The 17,061-nt window shown below is 44.3% G+C and overlaps 2 long non-coding RNA genes across 2 annotated transcripts; one reads left to right on the top strand and one right to left on the bottom strand.

The window, feature by feature from the left end:
* Positions 1-1,445: 1,445 nt before the first annotated feature.
* Positions 1,446-3,399, bottom strand: LOC119376805 (uncharacterized). The gene is made up of 3 exons (XR_005180660.1): positions 3,240-3,399; positions 2,507-2,545; positions 1,446-1,675 (listed from the first exon to the last, which is right to left on the bottom strand). It is a non-coding gene; the product is annotated as an uncharacterized LOC119376805 (long non-coding RNA).
* A 5,517-nt stretch (positions 3,400-8,916) lies between these two features.
* On the top strand, positions 8,917-15,593 carry LOC119376806 (uncharacterized). Its single transcript, XR_005180661.2, has 3 exons — positions 8,917-9,030; positions 11,307-11,348; positions 15,383-15,593. It is a non-coding gene; the product is annotated as an uncharacterized LOC119376806 (long non-coding RNA).
* The last annotated feature ends 1,468 nt before the right edge of the window (positions 15,594-17,061 follow it).

Here is a 17,061-nt window from a genome sequence, read left to right as displayed (position 1 = left end):
AAATGTTTGTGGATTTTAGCTTCGCATGCATTTTCATTGTTTCATTGCCGCTGAGGTAATTGAGTGTACAAGAATTGCCAGAGCTGCGTTTCTAACGTGACGGTATCAAGCGGCGACCGTTTTCTGGTCTACCCGCTGGAAGGGGCATTTGCGCAGCAAGAGCTCATTTACTTCTCGACAACTACGCGGCGATGTAACACAGTTAATGTCGCTGTTCACACCGACACCTCTTGACTTGTAAACATCACAATACAGCAACACATCGCGGATGTAAACCTGTTAAGTACGCGCGCAAAATGTAAACATTCATGGCTGCTGTGCTCCACAAAACTTGAGGTACAGAAACTTGAAGTACAGGTACAACTGACATCACCAGTCATTATGACCACCAGAGCTTCCGCTCCATCCACTATTATTTCCACCTTGTTCACCATTGTTTCCGCCATATCCACCAACGATTCCAATATCCACCAACGCAGGTTTTTCAATAAGGATGACGCGGTTCTACATAGTTGTTACTAAGATAGTAAGCAGAAACTGAACGTTATTAACGCCGCATGAATAAAACTAAAAGCGTGCTAGAAAGCCTAAAGATCGGTGATGGCTTCTTTGAACTGTAAGCGTGTTTTTCTGCACATTGAACAGGAAAACATTAGAAGTGACAGTGACTTCACATAATGCCACGTGCACTTCCATCAAGCCACCATCATCCACTATGCTTCCATCATACCACCGCCATGCAGCCTGTTTACCAAGCCATCCAGCAAAACATGTTTTGCATCGCCACCGTCAGCCAGCATTTTCCACTTAACACAAAACGAAGCTCGCCACCACCGCCATCATCAGTCATTATGACCACCACAGCTTCCACTCCATCCACTATTATTTCCACCTTGTCCACCACTGTTTCCGCCATATCCACCAACGCAGGTTTTTCAATAAGAATGGCGCGGTTCTACATAGTTGTTCCTAAAATAGTAAGCAGAAACTGAACTTGTAAGAAATATAGAAGCTAAAAGTGCAGACACGGTCTATATAGGTGCGTTATTGCTGCATCCGTAATGAAATTATTGTTGAAAACGACAAAGAGTGAGGCGGTGCGTTTGAGTATTCTCCGGCAATATGATCACCACATATTCGTAAAAATTCTGTAAAGACTTTTTACCTTACTTTTCAAAAATTCAGCGCGCATTTATGATACCTTGCAAACACAACAATAGAACCTTATCTCCGTCAGTGTATTTCAGGTGAATAAAAGCACTGCCTACTGCAGCGCAAGGGTGCAGCGATATCAACGGTCCGATAATGTCATTTTTCGCTAATTCTTGCGGCGCATGCTGTTGCTAACATAAAAGACTGCAACTGCCTCTACCTTAAGTTCTCTCCCTTCTAGATCAGCACTTTCATAAGGACAGCAAAAGTACTCAATTAATTCATAATCTTGCATTTACCTTCTTTATTGCAATAAATGTTTATTAAGATAGCTAGAGAACATTATACGGGACTAAAAGCCTTCGTGGTATATTTACACAACGGCGCAGGCATTGTTGTAACGAATGAAATCCGTTGCAGTTCATGGACTCCCCAGATGGAAGACAGCTGCGACTGAGGACATTGTAGTGAAAGTAATACGCATTCTGAAACCCGTAACCTGCCCGTGGACTGCACCTGCAGGCTAGAAAGCAAAGTCGTAGTAACAATAAGAGGTGTGTTGAACAAGAATAATAAATATATAATAAAATACCACTCCACCCAAGCTCCTGCTTTCTGCTGCCGTGTCAGCGTATTGGTGCGCAGCTGCTGCGTCAGCACAGCGTCATTTTTTGCGTTACGACGTATATTATTCTGAGCACGCGGGATATTTTATTGAGAAGAAAGTAAAATTTTTATAAGATTTTCTCACCTGAAACATAGGTCTTACCGTATACTATGCCCTAAGGGTATAAAAAGAGTCCTATCTTAAAGATTAACTTCTTCATGAATATAAACTACGCCTATACAGCACCTCATCAGTACAGAAGCGATTGAATGCCTATTTAATATGCTACTCATTAGCAGATAAATAAACCATACACAGATACTACGGTGGCAGCCATATTTTTTAAGAATATGTGTTAACATTGGTTTCAATCAGCAATCTCATCATAAAACACAGCCTAATATAGCAGGTAAGCGGCCACACGAGGACATTCAGCGCAGGTTTTTCGGCGATACGCAATAAATTACACTTGGTCATACACACAGTTTCTGAATGATCTCGTAAAATATTTAGGTTTTTTAATAAAAATAATATATATATAGGCGTCCATACAAGCAATACACTTAAGTAGAGTAACCTTCGCGATTTTGTGTGTTATTCAAAGGTAAGACACCGCACTTTCTGCAGGTTAGTGCTCCCGCAAGCTTCGAAGTAACCGGCGAAAAAAACACTGTTCTGTAAAATGCAGCAAATACTCGACAGTATGGCCGACAGCATACGCAATAAACAGAGGTGGCCAATACTTACAATATGGATATTCACATGTTTCATAGCGTTTGTCACATCCTGTAAAATTAAACTTTTGTTTAGACCGCACATGGAAGCTGAAAATTATAGTTTGCATTATCTCTTCACACTCATGGCAATCCATATTTAGTCATTTCATACAGTTATTGGAATGTGTGCTAGATTGAGAACTTCTATAGAAATGTACCAAACTCTCACCAACTTATATTGTTAGTTTATTAGAGGGATGAGAGAAGTCCATAATATCACGCTGCATATACTATTTTCATTGCCATTGCGGAAAATAACCGACCCCGACAGCTGTCGAAGACTCAAATATAAAATTTTCAGACCTGTTTATCACTTTTCCAGCGGCCTGCGTGTTATCGGTCAGCGCTTATCACTGATCACTCATTCGTAGCGTTTTGAGGTCCGTGGCCTAAATACTGGCGCAAAGCAGATATTCATCTGATATATTTGTAAACATGGCGTTTGGCTCGCTTTGGCAATCATTGGACATTGCGCCACAATATACTACATATCATCATCATCATCATGACATTCGTCATAAAATATGGTGCGCTGTGTTTTCAACTCTGAAATACTTAACAGTGGCCACAGAGAGAGGAACACGGTATTCGTGTACTTGCTTTTGTTGTTCGGCCACATATCTATCTTGGAAGGCACAGATTAGATAAAACACACTATAATTCTGAAAGATATTTTGTGAAAAGAAGCAAAATGATACGCTTACCCAGTGTATCGCGTCTAGGTTCTAGGTTTACAACACTGGCTGCACATTTTGCTTGGAGGAAGAGCACAGTGATCGACAGCAACGAGGAGGGGAACATATTCGTTGAAACCAATACTTCTGTGAATATTCTTCTAGCAGTTCTATGCGCTAGCTGAAACGTGTCGATCTAGTTGTTTTAGAATTGTCACGGTCCAAAGCATGAAGCCCGCTCAATCAGTTTAACGTTATTCTTTATTGTACTTACGTTCACGAATAAATCCTCGCTTGCATATTAAATTCTCACCAAGCGAGCCCAGTGGTGAACAATGGAAAGACTTTAATGCGGTGGCGTTGAAAATATGAAAGGTTAGCCTTTTGTGAACTAGTGACGTGACACTCCCTAATATAACATCAGGCTGGAAAACGTTCACAATGTGCTGCTCATTTCTAGTGTAAGTGAATGCGTTTAAAATTTCCACAGTTAAATGTGCCTAGTAGTTTTCATTCGTGTTAAATGTAACAAAATATTTCTTATAAATGCAAAGGGCCCCTTTCGATAATAATCAATATCGAATTTCAGCGAAATGCCAATGTTTTAAACAAAAAAAAAGTCATGAGCCCTTCCACTTTGTGAATGTTATTGACCAGCGATGCTACACGTTGCACAAGGTTCGTGCCTTCTACACTTACTTGGTCGCTGCTAGACTTGGAGCAAGAGATGCAGGAAACAAAAAAGCAGCTGCTATTGCACCAGCTTCCGAGCTGGTTGCGAGCCAAGAACGTTCTCTGGAAAATCGATGAACCCCGGTTTGAAGGACTCTAAAGCAATAGGAGAAAATTTGACGTACGCACAAGCTGGGATTAGCAACAGTTTAAAGAAGCAACCGCTAGTCAAACAGAAAACCGAGATCGCACAAGCGCCGCACATGATACAGTAGAGATCATAGCGTTGTGCATGGGACAAACCACTTGCGACCAAAACGCTCATGATCCTTATCACAGTGCAGATAAAATCTCAGCGCATAATGTCTTCTAATTACATTTTCCTAGAAAGGTCACCTTTTTTCGTGATAACTATAAGAAAGGTACACTGACACACCGATCATGTCCTTGTTTTTGGATTTGATACGCCTCGATGATTTCCCTCTCACATCTCGTGACTTTCCTACCACTTATGAGAGTGTCGTTAAAAGCGTGTGAGCTGCCGCACACTCTGCACTGAGCAGTCACATTCGCGTCTCCACATGATGAGACAGACGTATCGTGTTGTTTCAAGCGAGTGCGCTAGAGTCGCTGATGTTGCGTGCAGCGCGGGGCGAATAAGAAGGACAAGGACCCTCATTTCTCATGCTCGCGCCGTCCGACAGGAGAGGGATTTCTAGACACAGCCGCATGACCCTAACCATATGAAGATTCGCAGTAATAAGACCGGATCATCAACCAGTTTATAATGGCTCTATTTACGCACATCTAGTTTCTACAAACATCGTTTCTTCATTATATTCTCCCATATTAGCCCTTCCGGCCCTGGCGTAGTCAATTCACGACACCTCATGAAAGTTGCCCTAGTACCTCGGGAACGAAACCAAAACTGCTAATTCTTGGGGTAGTGATTCTTCAATGATCCCCACTGCAATCAGCGCCACACGTGCGGTATTCTTTAGGGGCAGGGAGCCACAAAGAAGGAGCTTGACCGAAGTCATGGATGACGCCGAGGCGGGTAAGCGCCATTTTTGGGTCGACGTACCGAAGCTGTTTCAATGAGTATCACAGTGAAAAATTAGACGTGGTTCAGAGCAGGAAAAAAAGAGGCCATTTTCTCATTTCACAACCGCTGAGCCCTGATGACCTAATTTGGTGCAGTGTCTGTAAGTCAATTATTACTTTCACCACGGGCTCAATTTTTTGTTTTTCGTCTTCCGAGATCATGACGATTAAGGAAACACGCACAAAAATGTCTCCGACAAAAATAAAAAAATACAGGGCTGAAAGGGTTAGATTAGAAGGACCGTACGTCACGTTGAATGGACAATCCTTAATTGGTTTTATTTTCTTCGGCGGTACACATTTCCAAGAATGGCATATATCTGACGTTTTCTATAAAGTGATAACCCGAGGTCACACTCAACCCTTACAGGCTTGAATGCGGGCAAGTTTGAGAACAATTTTCAGGTTAAACTCTTAAATGTGAATGTTTCAGCTAGTTTCAAGCGCAGTAAATACCACGTGAGCGCGCAACTGGCTTCGAATTTCATTTCATTTCATTTTATTACCTTAAAGACCCCGTTTGGGGTATTACATAAGGGGTGGTTTACATATTGGAACAATGAATGCGGGTGTTATGGTGTAATACAGGTTTGCAACATGTCCAGGAATTCGGAATGAGTTGGTACGGCAGCAGCATGGTGAGGCAGGTCGTTCCAGTCTCTGGCAGCCCGAGGAAAAAATGACGCTTGAAATGTGACGGTGCGTGTTCGAGGACGGGTTACTTGCAGTTGATGGCCAGTGCGATGAGACGTGCGTGATTATGATGACGAGATGTAAGGTGGGCGGTTTAGCGAGCTGTAAAAGAATTTGTGAAAAAGTGAGAGCGTGGCAACACGACGACGAAAAGCGAGGGATCATAAGTTTGATTCTGCTTTTAAGAGAGAAATGCTGACGTCATATGAATATGAAGAATGGATTAATCTTGTGGCACGATTCTGAACTGATTCAAGTGCACTGATGATATATGCTTGGTGAGGGTTCCAGATGTCAGCTGCATATTCTAGTTGTGATCTGATAAATGATTTGTACGCGAGAAGTTTGACTTGTTGCGGCGCGTGACGGAGGTGACGTTTCAAAAATCCTAAAGCCTTGTTTGCTGATGAAATGACGTTAGTCGCATGCGGAATCCAGGAAAGGTCGTGGGATAGAATAACACCAAAATACTTATACGTTGTAACTGATTGAACGGGGATGTTTGCGATTGTGTAAGTAGAGAGGAATGGAGTGCGCCTTCGGGAAACAGAAACAAATTTACGTTTTTTGGCGTTCAGAGCCATTTGCCAACGATTGCACCAGTTGTGTACGTTAGCAAGGTCGTTCTGCAGAAGTTCTTGGTCTGAAATGTTAGTTACAGTATGATAAATTACGCAATCGTCAGTGAACATACGAATAGGACAAGACACACGCTGCGGGAGATTTTCGTTCCCAACGACGGCGGACGGCGCTTGTGGAGTTGCGTACAGGTGGTGCGCTGCATTTGAAATGTTTTTTACTTCCGTGAACGTACGTGTTCCCCCTCTACACGTAGGCTACCATGTTCGTTTTGTTATTATATGTAGGATGTCGTTTGATAACTACCTGATTTTACCAGTAATTGTTTCCATGCAATTCCTAGCCTCTGTAAAAATTATACTAAGCATAAACCTCGAAATCCTGCCGTTTCATCTCACGTCATATAGCTACCCCATTCAACTGTATTAGCAGAAATTCTCGCACTTCGCTGCACGAACATTGCCTCAACGAAGCAACGCCATTCCTAATATTGATTTAGAGAAACAAAGCAATATGTTGTGGCTTGTCTGGCAGCACGCGTATCGTTAGACACAAAAATAATTTGAAGTACCAGACAATAGTGCCAAAGAAAGTATAGGGGACCTTATCTGTAATAATTGGGATATAAATGTGAAGAAAGTAAACTGGACGAGAAGACAACTTGCCGCCGGCAGGGACCGAATCTGCGACCTTCGATTTATTCGAAGGTCGCAGGTTCGGCAGGAATAGATGGATACGCAACGCGTGTCGTGTCTTCCTCTTACCCCGGCCGCGATTTCTTTCGAGGCGAGCGTAAGCGGAGAACGTGGTGTTACAGCCAGGCGAAGCAGGCGCGCCTCGCATAGTTATTTTACATGCGAAGTATCTTACGACGGAGTTCAATTCCGGTGGTGGTGTGCGGCGTCACCACCCTTACTACGCATGCGCATACCCTCTCCACACACCTACTCTCCACTCCCCCTCACCATTCCCCCTGCCCTCTCCCCTCTCCACTTTACCCTCTCCCATCAGCCTCTCCTCTTCCCTCTCCACTTTCCCTCTACCCTCCCCCTCTCCCATACACCTATGCACTTCCCCTCTCCCCTCCCCATTTCCACTCTTCCTCTGAAACGCGGGCTAGACATGCCGAAATTCTCTCCTGCGCAACGCCGCAATGAGCACCAGCGCATGCGCGTCCCCTCCCCCTCTCTCTCCTCTTCTACGCTGCCCCCCTCTCGCACGCCTGTCGACCGCGTTCCCCGCTCACCCTGTGAGAATTATCGGCCAGGCTAGAGTGAGGGCAAGATGCGCGTAGGGTTCCTCTTCGCGTTCCACGACGCGAATTCGGTAGCATGCCCAACGAATGCCAACGGAACGCGATCATGCAAGTGCTCCGACTTCGCATCGCCTCATGGTGCTCTTTAGCGCGAAATGGTGTAATGTTTCGGTATGGATGGATGCTATGAGAGGCCGACGCTTGGGCTCAGGTCGCCATCTTGCGGTGTGTAAAGGCGTTGACAAAATTACACTTTTATTGTAAGCGCGCCCAATGGGACGGACGCGTAGGAACGACGCGTTGCAACAGCTAATCGTGGAGGTCGCGGTCATAATGCACTACTTCGCTTTACCACTCCCAGAGAGCGACATAGCCCCGCCGACCAAGAGCACTGTGAGAATAAAGTGTGAGGTACAAAAGGTGTGACCGTAGCGCAGTGGATAGCGTGCGCGGCCTCTCTTGTCGTGAGGCGAGAGGGCGTGGGTTCGACTCATGTTGACGGATTTTTTTTGTTTGCCATCTGATGGTGTCTATTTTTTCTACATCATTTCCGTCACCGAAATACGTCATTGAATTCTTGGTGAACCCCACCATCAACACTTTCGTATTAAAGGTATCACGCGGCATGCCCGCTTGCGCGCCCATGCGCGCCGTGATTCTAGTGCTCCCCCAAAAAAGTGATAAGGTTACTAGAACGGGAAAGGCCTGTTTTAGTGACTTCACTCCCTAATGTTCCCCGTCCAACCGATGTGCTTAGCTCGCGCCGGTTCATGATAGCGATAAGCGGACGCTGTGTTTTAACCACATCAACGTACCAGCGTCAAATAGCTGGTAATTATATAGGTTAATCAAAGCTTCGTGTCTTCTTTAATGACAATGTGCTTCGCGCGCATAATTTTCTACTGATTTATTGTCTGTATTGGGGTCTAATGCTGAAAGCATACTTCATTATTTTGATGGATAACGCTGGTCTCAAAATATATTCTTGCCTATCGCGTAGCACACGCTCTAGACCGATATCATGCGTCATATATGTGCAATACACAAAGGCAAGAGGGTTCTTTAAGAAACAGTAGGGCTGATCACTGTAGCACTCTATAATGCCAGTTTGCCCATGCGTTTTAACATCCTATGAGAGCCTCCGTGCGTTCAAAAAAGGCTGGCATATTCGCCGTTTGATTGAACAGTTATCGATAACAAATCCAAATCACTCAATCCTCGCTTGAAACTTCAGTTAGTTAAGAACGAAACTTGATGGATGTTCTCGAAGCAGCAGATGTTGACGAAGCAACTGATGCTGACGAAACTCTTTATGTATGCGTAACTAGGTGACCGCGTTTCAGCTGAATAACGTGAACACTGCGGACATGATATAGACATATTGCCTATGCCATTCAACACAGGTTAAAGAAATGGCTTGGATGCACATGGTACTTTTAATAGTGCCGCTTATTTTTCTGTTCCTTCATAAAGGAACATATGCGGTCACAGAGGTGGAGGCAAGAATTGACCGTGCCCGTAAGTTTAACTTTCACAGTTTCCCTCCTTTTAACATAGTTCTTTGGGGAATGATAGCCACTCATACCTCAGCTTACTTAGCGAGCCACAATGAGATCTGTTTTCGTTAATGATCAGCCATATTGCACTTCTTTACCTGCACATGATAATCGCCGTTGAAATATTTTGTTTAAGTTCCCTTGTCTTTTCAAGTTTGTAAAAGGGGTACAGAATTTGTCAGTGTGCAAACCTTAGTATATGCAATATTCGACAGAATAAGAAGACATTGATTTAACTTACATTCTAGGCTGCGCGCACAAAATTTTCTTTAGAGCACACGTTCGGAGATAATGGCATAAACTGAAATATTGTTCCGAGAGTGCGACATGGGATGCTGCAGTTGTCAGTTAATTATTGTTTCGTACAACATCTTATACATTACTCTCTTTAATCAATTTTAATGAAATATGTGTCATGAAGAAGTTTGTTAAACACTTGACTAATGAACTAATGCTTTGGAGCGTAAGTAACTTTCGAGCGTAATTTTACCTAATAAATCAAGCAATCTTTGCGTAAAACAAGCCTTATTTATGTTACATTTTTTCATTACATTAACACTGAATTGCATGGACCATCAACGAAAAGACACAGACAAGAGAAGACGATGGGACAGAGTGTCAATCACAGCTGCTTTTCTTCTCAAACATCGTACACCAGTGCCCTCAGTTCGCAGCTGCGCAAGATGCACGCAATATTCAAGCACATTGTGCGATATTACAGCGTGGTTCTAAGTGGCTCATTCTTCCGTCGTCTTTTCTTCTTTTCTGCGTGTTTTCAGTGCGGAGCACCTTAGGGGTCCGCGCCGTCGCCATGTCGTCGCTTGGCGTCACGCTCATGATACCAAAATAGGAACCACCTGGCGCGCACCAAAGAAATAATAAATATAAATAATCTTTCTTTCCGGGGCTAGGGTTTGAACCCATTTCTCACCTGTCTGAAAGCGTGCTTTCCCAATGGAAACTGAACTACACCATGCTAATATGTTCTACCGACGATACAAAGAAAAATTGGGAAGAGGACGCTACAGGTGAAATCAATAATAAAATCGTTCAAGTGAGGGCACCACTGCATCACAAAAAAGATTTCCTTTCTCGTCATGTACGCTGAGCAAGATGCTCCTTTGTAACGCCAGCGCACGCTCTCCCGTGAACGCCAGCTTCGCCGAAGGGCTTATTCGTCTGTTCGAGCCAGCGAGGCGACAGCGAAACGCAAGCGGCGGGAGTTAGACGCAGATATACGGGAGATAGAAGCCGAGGCGATATGCCAGCGCATGCAAGGTAACCGTCAGCTTATGAAGGCTCAGACGCAAGTGGAGCGCCAACAAAGACAGGCGAACGAGCCACTTCGAATGAGAAAAACACAAGCCAAACATCAGCAGATGCAGGCGAATCGTCACCTCTGCTGTATGTATAGTTCTCACGGTATAGAACTGGTGCGATGTTTTTTTTTAGCATTTAAAACAACTATGATATAAACAAATACGAACCTGTCCGACACGAAGTTGTCTTGCAGTTTCGGCAAGAGAATTTCGTCAAAATCGACTGCGAAGCATGGAATGATGGCGCGTGATGAAGCACCAGCTAAAGCCAGTATTCCACTGAATGTTGGCCGCGCTTCCTCAGCAACACACTTGGCGTAGAAGCTAGGCGGCCAAAAAGTATATGTCGGCTTGGCCAACTACAAACAATCCGCTTCGCTTATCACGGAAGCCAACAGTGATTAATTTGTGCTCGATATTAACGAGATAATTTTATGAGTAGCTCCAACGAACTTTGATGGCCTTTCTTTTCTATTCGCGGGAATGGCGTGAGCATAGGAGACGTTTTCCTGTAACATGTAGTCAAAAATTTCTTTTCAGAATACTCTGGTGGTTTCAACTAACGCTGTCTTTGCATGAAATGAACTGCTGCCTATACAACCTCATGATGGTCTGCATACGACACCACTATTCGAAGGATTACTGTAGATATTTGTCCGGAATTCAGACACAACGAAAGGCACTTTTTTAGAAGGAAATGTATGTAAGTGATGTCCAGCGTGTAAAGTGAAGCTATGACGTTTAGAACTTTAATACAATTTTGGCATTACTATGAACTGAGTATATTACGTATGTGAATGCAAGTGTTATTAAGAAATAAATTGAATTGGCAATGCTTACACTGACGTACTTGCATGCTACCGAACTGATAAGAATGTACTTCAAGGGCGTGCATTCATTTCTATGTACTTTTTTCTAGAATGTGACAGGCGCATCGTCCGTCAATGCCGTTATCGTGCTGGTATGTGATTGCTTTTTAATGTATGCTTGCGCTATATTGATCTACGTTTTGCACTGGCAACAATTTAAAAACTCACTACGTTAACCGAGGGTATAGTGAAAGGACTAACATAGCGTGCAAAACAGGGCTTTTAAGTTGATATTTATGGTAAAATCAGCGCAAAAAGACGAGAACGCGACTGTGTCAGCGCCGGTTATGTGTCGTTCTTTGTTTTGGGTTACCGTCTCTTTGCCTTGAGTTTACCGTGAAAAACATAGGCATTGACGTGTAACTCAGTTTCAAAAAGAACGTTATTCATACAGCCCGCCTTATTTTCCGAGCACGTGCTAAAGTTCACAAAAATAAGAAAAAAGCACTAACAAGTACCCCAAAAGACACATGGAGTTTGCTGTTCCATCACGTAAGTGTTCATTGAATTCAATAGTGGGAATTCCTTGCATAAATGAATACTCTATTGCGTCTTTCAGTAAGCAGATGTTAATGTTAATTAAAGCTTGCCATATAAAAAAAAATGAATGTTTGTGAATACGATTGAAAGCATTATAGCTGTATCGAGACAGCGCATATAAGTGAATACAGACCTTTATTTGTCCTTTTTTTTCGCATATTTCAAGTTTGAAGTTTAACATACTCGAAAATACAATGCATTTATGAAGGTGCCACATCCTCTTAGAGGCCCAAAAGTACTGCTTGAACTAAATGAAGAGTGTTCACTCTTTTGAGTGATCCTCCGCGACCATTTTTCTGCACAACCAATGCAGGATATTCAAAATGTACAGCGCCATATGTCGCCAATCCCATAAGCTCGGTCCGCCATCTTTTTTTGGGCGCCAAAACGAAAGCAGTCGCATATCGCAGCCTTTCAAGTGTTAGCTACTGGTCTTTTAATATTCGTTCCGCGATGACCTCCCAATGCTTCGTGCGCTGTTCAGGCAACGAGGGATCCCTGACAATGCCGGAACAAGGTAACACTTCTTTAAATCGAATTTATAGTTACTTGAAGAAGAAAAAGAATGTACCGCCGCTAATTTGTTCTGTCAACAAGATCGACACGGTGCTTTGGTTCGGAAATGACTGGCGCGCGCCGAAGCGCTCTTCAACGCCTTTGCGTATTTCTCTATGAATTTAGGTGCAACATAAGTTAGCTTGCAGCACAATGTAATACGGTACATGCACTTTAAGAGAGACGGCCGACGTCGCACACGCGCGAGAGAGCATGATTGATCAACATTAGCTTGTCGGTGTTGCAGACAGACGAAAGCAATGATTTACGTATATAAACGTGTGTAGGCATTTCCACATACGCTGCTGCGTACGTCAGCGGTAAAGCAGTGCCGACATATGGGACTCGATCGGCAAAATGATTCACAACAGGCATATCTTTCCAAGCTTCGCAAGCCAGTGTGAACCGAAGTGCGCAGTCCGCGTGCCGCGTCTGTCGTTAGCTTTACACCCCCTTATCCCTCTCCATTTATTTTTTTTCTTTTCGTCGATCAGCGTGCGCTGTAAACGTGTGTAGCTAACAGTCACGGAGCCGTAGAGTAGATGTAGATTTTTGTTCGCTAGATAATTCCACTCATATTCCCGCTATTTCGGGCCCTCGCGCGCCTCCATGCGTAACCACGGAGGCGCGGTTACGCACGCCTCCGGTGCTTGCGAAAGAAAGGAGCGCAATATTTTCAATTCAAATTTTTTACATCGATGAACGCACACGTATAGCGTTCAAGAAATCCAGAACGAAATACTAAATCCGCGCGACAAATTACAACCACAAAGCATTCTAAACAACCCGTTTGCAGTGAAATAGCATTAATCGGGCCGCTGTCTTTGTATACAGTTGAAAACTATCAGTATTTTTGTTTGCTTCGTGGCGCACCGCTCATGCATATGTCCATGCCTTGGTTATTTCGAAGAGCGACAACACTGCTCCTGCGGAGAGCGTTGCTATACCTGTGCCTAAAGCAATGAGCCGAGAAAAGCAGCACAGCTTTGCTCAGGTCGCGCAGAAACAATGTGGTGTCGATATCTGACGAGTGTTTATGGCGCACGTATAAAATTACACTGGGAAATACAATAGAGATGTATTGCAGCGCAATGTTATCTTAGAAGTTGGACAGTCACACCTCCTCTGCAGTAAACACATTTGTTGAACGCCTACCTCAGATCAGAAGCGCACGTCACTAGAGAAGAGAACTTCGGCTTTGCGAACTGGTGCGCCTCTTGCGCTGCCGTCCAGATGAGTTTTTTTGCGCGCAGATCTCCGACATTGAGTTCTCGTCGATTTGTGGCAGCACACTGATGTCCGTTGACCGTTCGGCGCTGGATGACGAAAGAAACAGCAGCCTTTTATTGGCCCGAGAGCTTCGCCAACCTCTTCGTGGGCTCTCCTTATGGAGACGCTAGTAAACAATTCCGCCATGGCGCCCAACAAAAAATTGCGGTCGCGCCCAGTGTTGCCGCACGAAGCAATGTCCGCTATTGCAGCTACCTAGCCGTATCAAAATTACCACGATACAGCGAAGTCTTTCAGGATATTGTCACGTGGTCGTGACGTCGACGAAGACAGCAGTCGGCGTTGTCAAGATGAAACTGTTTATTTGGCCGAACTTGTGGCCGGGAAACGGAAAGTTAATTTACAGCAATACACACGGTATGCACTGATAGCGGCGTACAGACCGTCGACCGTCGATCAACTGACCAGCGCTGAAGCGCGTCGGCATTTAAACGTGTGCCGTCGAATATTCCAGCGTTATCGCTGGCTGTCGTGCAAATTCTAGAATAAGCTCGAGTGTGCGCGTCTTGCGCGAAATCTTAACAAAACGATCTGCAATGATCGCGAAGGTTCTCGAACAATGAGGCGCGGTTCGCGCTGAGCGTTGCTGACAGTCTTTGTGCCCGAAAACCGAACACAGCAAAAGTAATAAAGAAACGCACGTGGCAATATATAGCGAAGTCCACTTCAGGAGACACATCCTGGATAATTTATTGATTAAAGCAGCCAGAACTGAAGTCATTTTCTAAAAACTAAGAAAGGAAATCCGAGCAAATTATTTCATTTTATTGTGCCTAGAAATACAATTCCCGGCCGCGGCGGCCGCATTTAAATGGAAGCGAAATGCTAGAGGCCGTGTATTTAGGTTTAGGTGCACGTTTAACCCATATATGCCCAAACTCAGAAAAAATGACAAAACAAATATTTTTTTTCACACAAAGTGTACTTCTACGCTCAAAAGAAAGCACAGCTTCTTTATTTACAACCAGGTAAATGCAACATTGTTTTACAAGCCGTCCTCTACATACAAGACATTGGGCATTGGGGGTGCTATGTGGGGGTGTCGTAAGCCTTGAACCATTTCACGTGCGCGCCGACATTGCACTTCTTCCTCTCGATGAAGTTTTCACACAAAGCACGCGTTTGCCCGTAGAGAGCGGTCGGCACGTGGCAGCATGAAAAGCAATCAATGTCTAGGCTTGCACACGTTGAGAATGAGGCCTGCTTGATGGGCTGTAGGTGGCGCTAGTCATCCGCTAATGAAATAGCAATGTCAGTGAATCAAAGAAGCGTCCTATATGTAGGACACATTGCATATGTGGGTTAAGAGCACCACATGTTTAAAATTTCCAGAGCCCTCCACCACGGTGTCCGTCATAATCATATGGCTGTTTGGGGCGGCAGTTTGTATTACTGAAATATATTGCTTATGCATTTTACAGGAAGCCGTCACTGCTTGAAACTTTAAAATTTCGTTAATTTTATCTTGCCAATATAAGGTACCTGTTCTTAAAACACAATGAGAAATCGGCATTTGCCCATTATCATTTTCCATGCAGGTTTTGTTCATGGTTCTCTTAAGCTCACCGAGTTTTATGTTACGTAAACAAAGATCGCGCAAGAACGAAGCCGTCGTGGTCACACCGACAGCTACTACTGCACTTTCTGCGTACTCTACTTTAGTATAAACTTGTAATCGCGTATGATAACCAACGCTGAAGAGTGCGGAAATAAATTGATTGTTTTTCATTCTATTTTGCAGCCTGCAGTTGCAGACCCCGATTACGCTTAGGCGAGGCATTCTACAACGTATACTACTATGACATATATAGAAATTGGTGCAGACCTAACGGCGAGACTTTCAACTGCAATGGATTTGATTCCATGCTGCAGTGCCTGATAACCTGCCAAGCTCCAGCCGCAGCGCGTTAGCTGCTTCTCAGAGTGAAGTGCACTGAAATATTAGCAGTAATAAAAAATGTGTCAATGTTCGATGCGAGTGTTCACTTCTCATTAACTCGTTCACTGGCTACTCTTTTGGTATTTACATTACGTCCCGCTTCGAAGTAAAATATCAGGAAGAGCCAAGCTGATTGAAACTAAAATGATGCGTTTATCGGCTGCATAAAGGCAGGGATAACCGTTAAAAACATCTATTGAGATAGCCGCACCGATGGATGGGCTGTGTCCTGTGACTGAAAAAATCCCACTTCTTTTCATCATAAGAGAATGTGCATTTTGACTTGATATCGAAATATACCATTTGCCAATCCACGCGGAAAACACTTGGTACACGCGGCCAACACGTGGCCAATACGCACCTCAATCACGAGAACAGATCATGAAGCAAAGTTGGTTTTATGCAAGCCTCCGAGAATCTTCACGCACCCGGAAGCACGCAGATCATGGGTACTATTTCAAGTTACTTTATCAGTTTACGACCATAAGGGAACTTGGTTTACTGTTCAAAGCATCTCTAGAGCGCATCCATTAGGTGCCCATTCCAGGGTTGAGCGTTGTCCCCCGGCCTTAGCAGTAACCGAGGGAACTAGTGCCACTAAATATTTGCGGCTCGCTCGTCTTATGCTAAGTGACTGTCTTCTTCAGTTGTCCAGCTGATGGCGCCCCCGAAGCAGAAAATAATGAAAGAAGCATGCTCGATCCCCCCGTCATAGGAATCAGTATAACACGGAAGTAAAACGCGTCTTGCCTGAAATAGTTGCATGTTTGCTGTTCAGTGGTACAAGGTACAAGGTACAGTGGTACAGTGGTACAAGAGAGCTTGCACAATGTCTATTGGTGTTTGGCTATAACACTGTTTACCGTGAGGGCAACCACGTTGATGCTTGGTGACACGTCGCCATCCTGACGACTAGCGTCCATTAATAATTATTAAACAAACCCTTGTGGCAGCTGTTGTATTTAGCGGTGAGATCGTAATCAGAGAAAACGATTTGACAGCCTGAAGAGCGTCGCTGATTGGGCGAAGAACATGGGCTAAGGTCGCCATCCCGCCTCATGTTGAAGCGTTATTGAACACCACTACAGTGAAGCTACACCACCGCAGGACTAGAGGAAAACGCAACGAATGTCGTGTGTATCATCTAGCCCGGCAGCGATTTTCCTCGGGGTGAGCATAAGCGGGGAACACGGTATTTCGTGCACGCAGGCGCACGTCGTAGAGCTATTTAAATATGGATGAATTCTATGAGCCAGGACGAGGCTTTGGTTAAGGTAGTCACCTGGAGGTGTGTTACGGCGTTTACAAAATTGCACTTCTCCTATTGGAAACGCGCCGAATGGGACGTACGCGTAGCAACGACGCGTTGCAGGAGCTAATCGCGGACGCCATGGTAATATTGCATCACTTCACTTTACTGCTGCCAGACGGCGACACCACCTCGCCGATCACGGGCGCTGTAAGAAGTGTGAGATATAAAA

This window comes from Rhipicephalus sanguineus, unplaced genomic scaffold (genome assembly GCF_013339695.2).
Source record: "Rhipicephalus sanguineus isolate Rsan-2018 unplaced genomic scaffold, BIME_Rsan_1.4 Seq227, whole genome shotgun sequence".
NCBI classification, from domain to species: Eukaryota; Metazoa; Arthropoda; class Arachnida; order Ixodida; family Ixodidae; genus Rhipicephalus; species Rhipicephalus sanguineus.
Note: the sequence above shows the minus strand (reverse complement) of the source record. Positions and strands in the feature narration are given on the sequence as shown.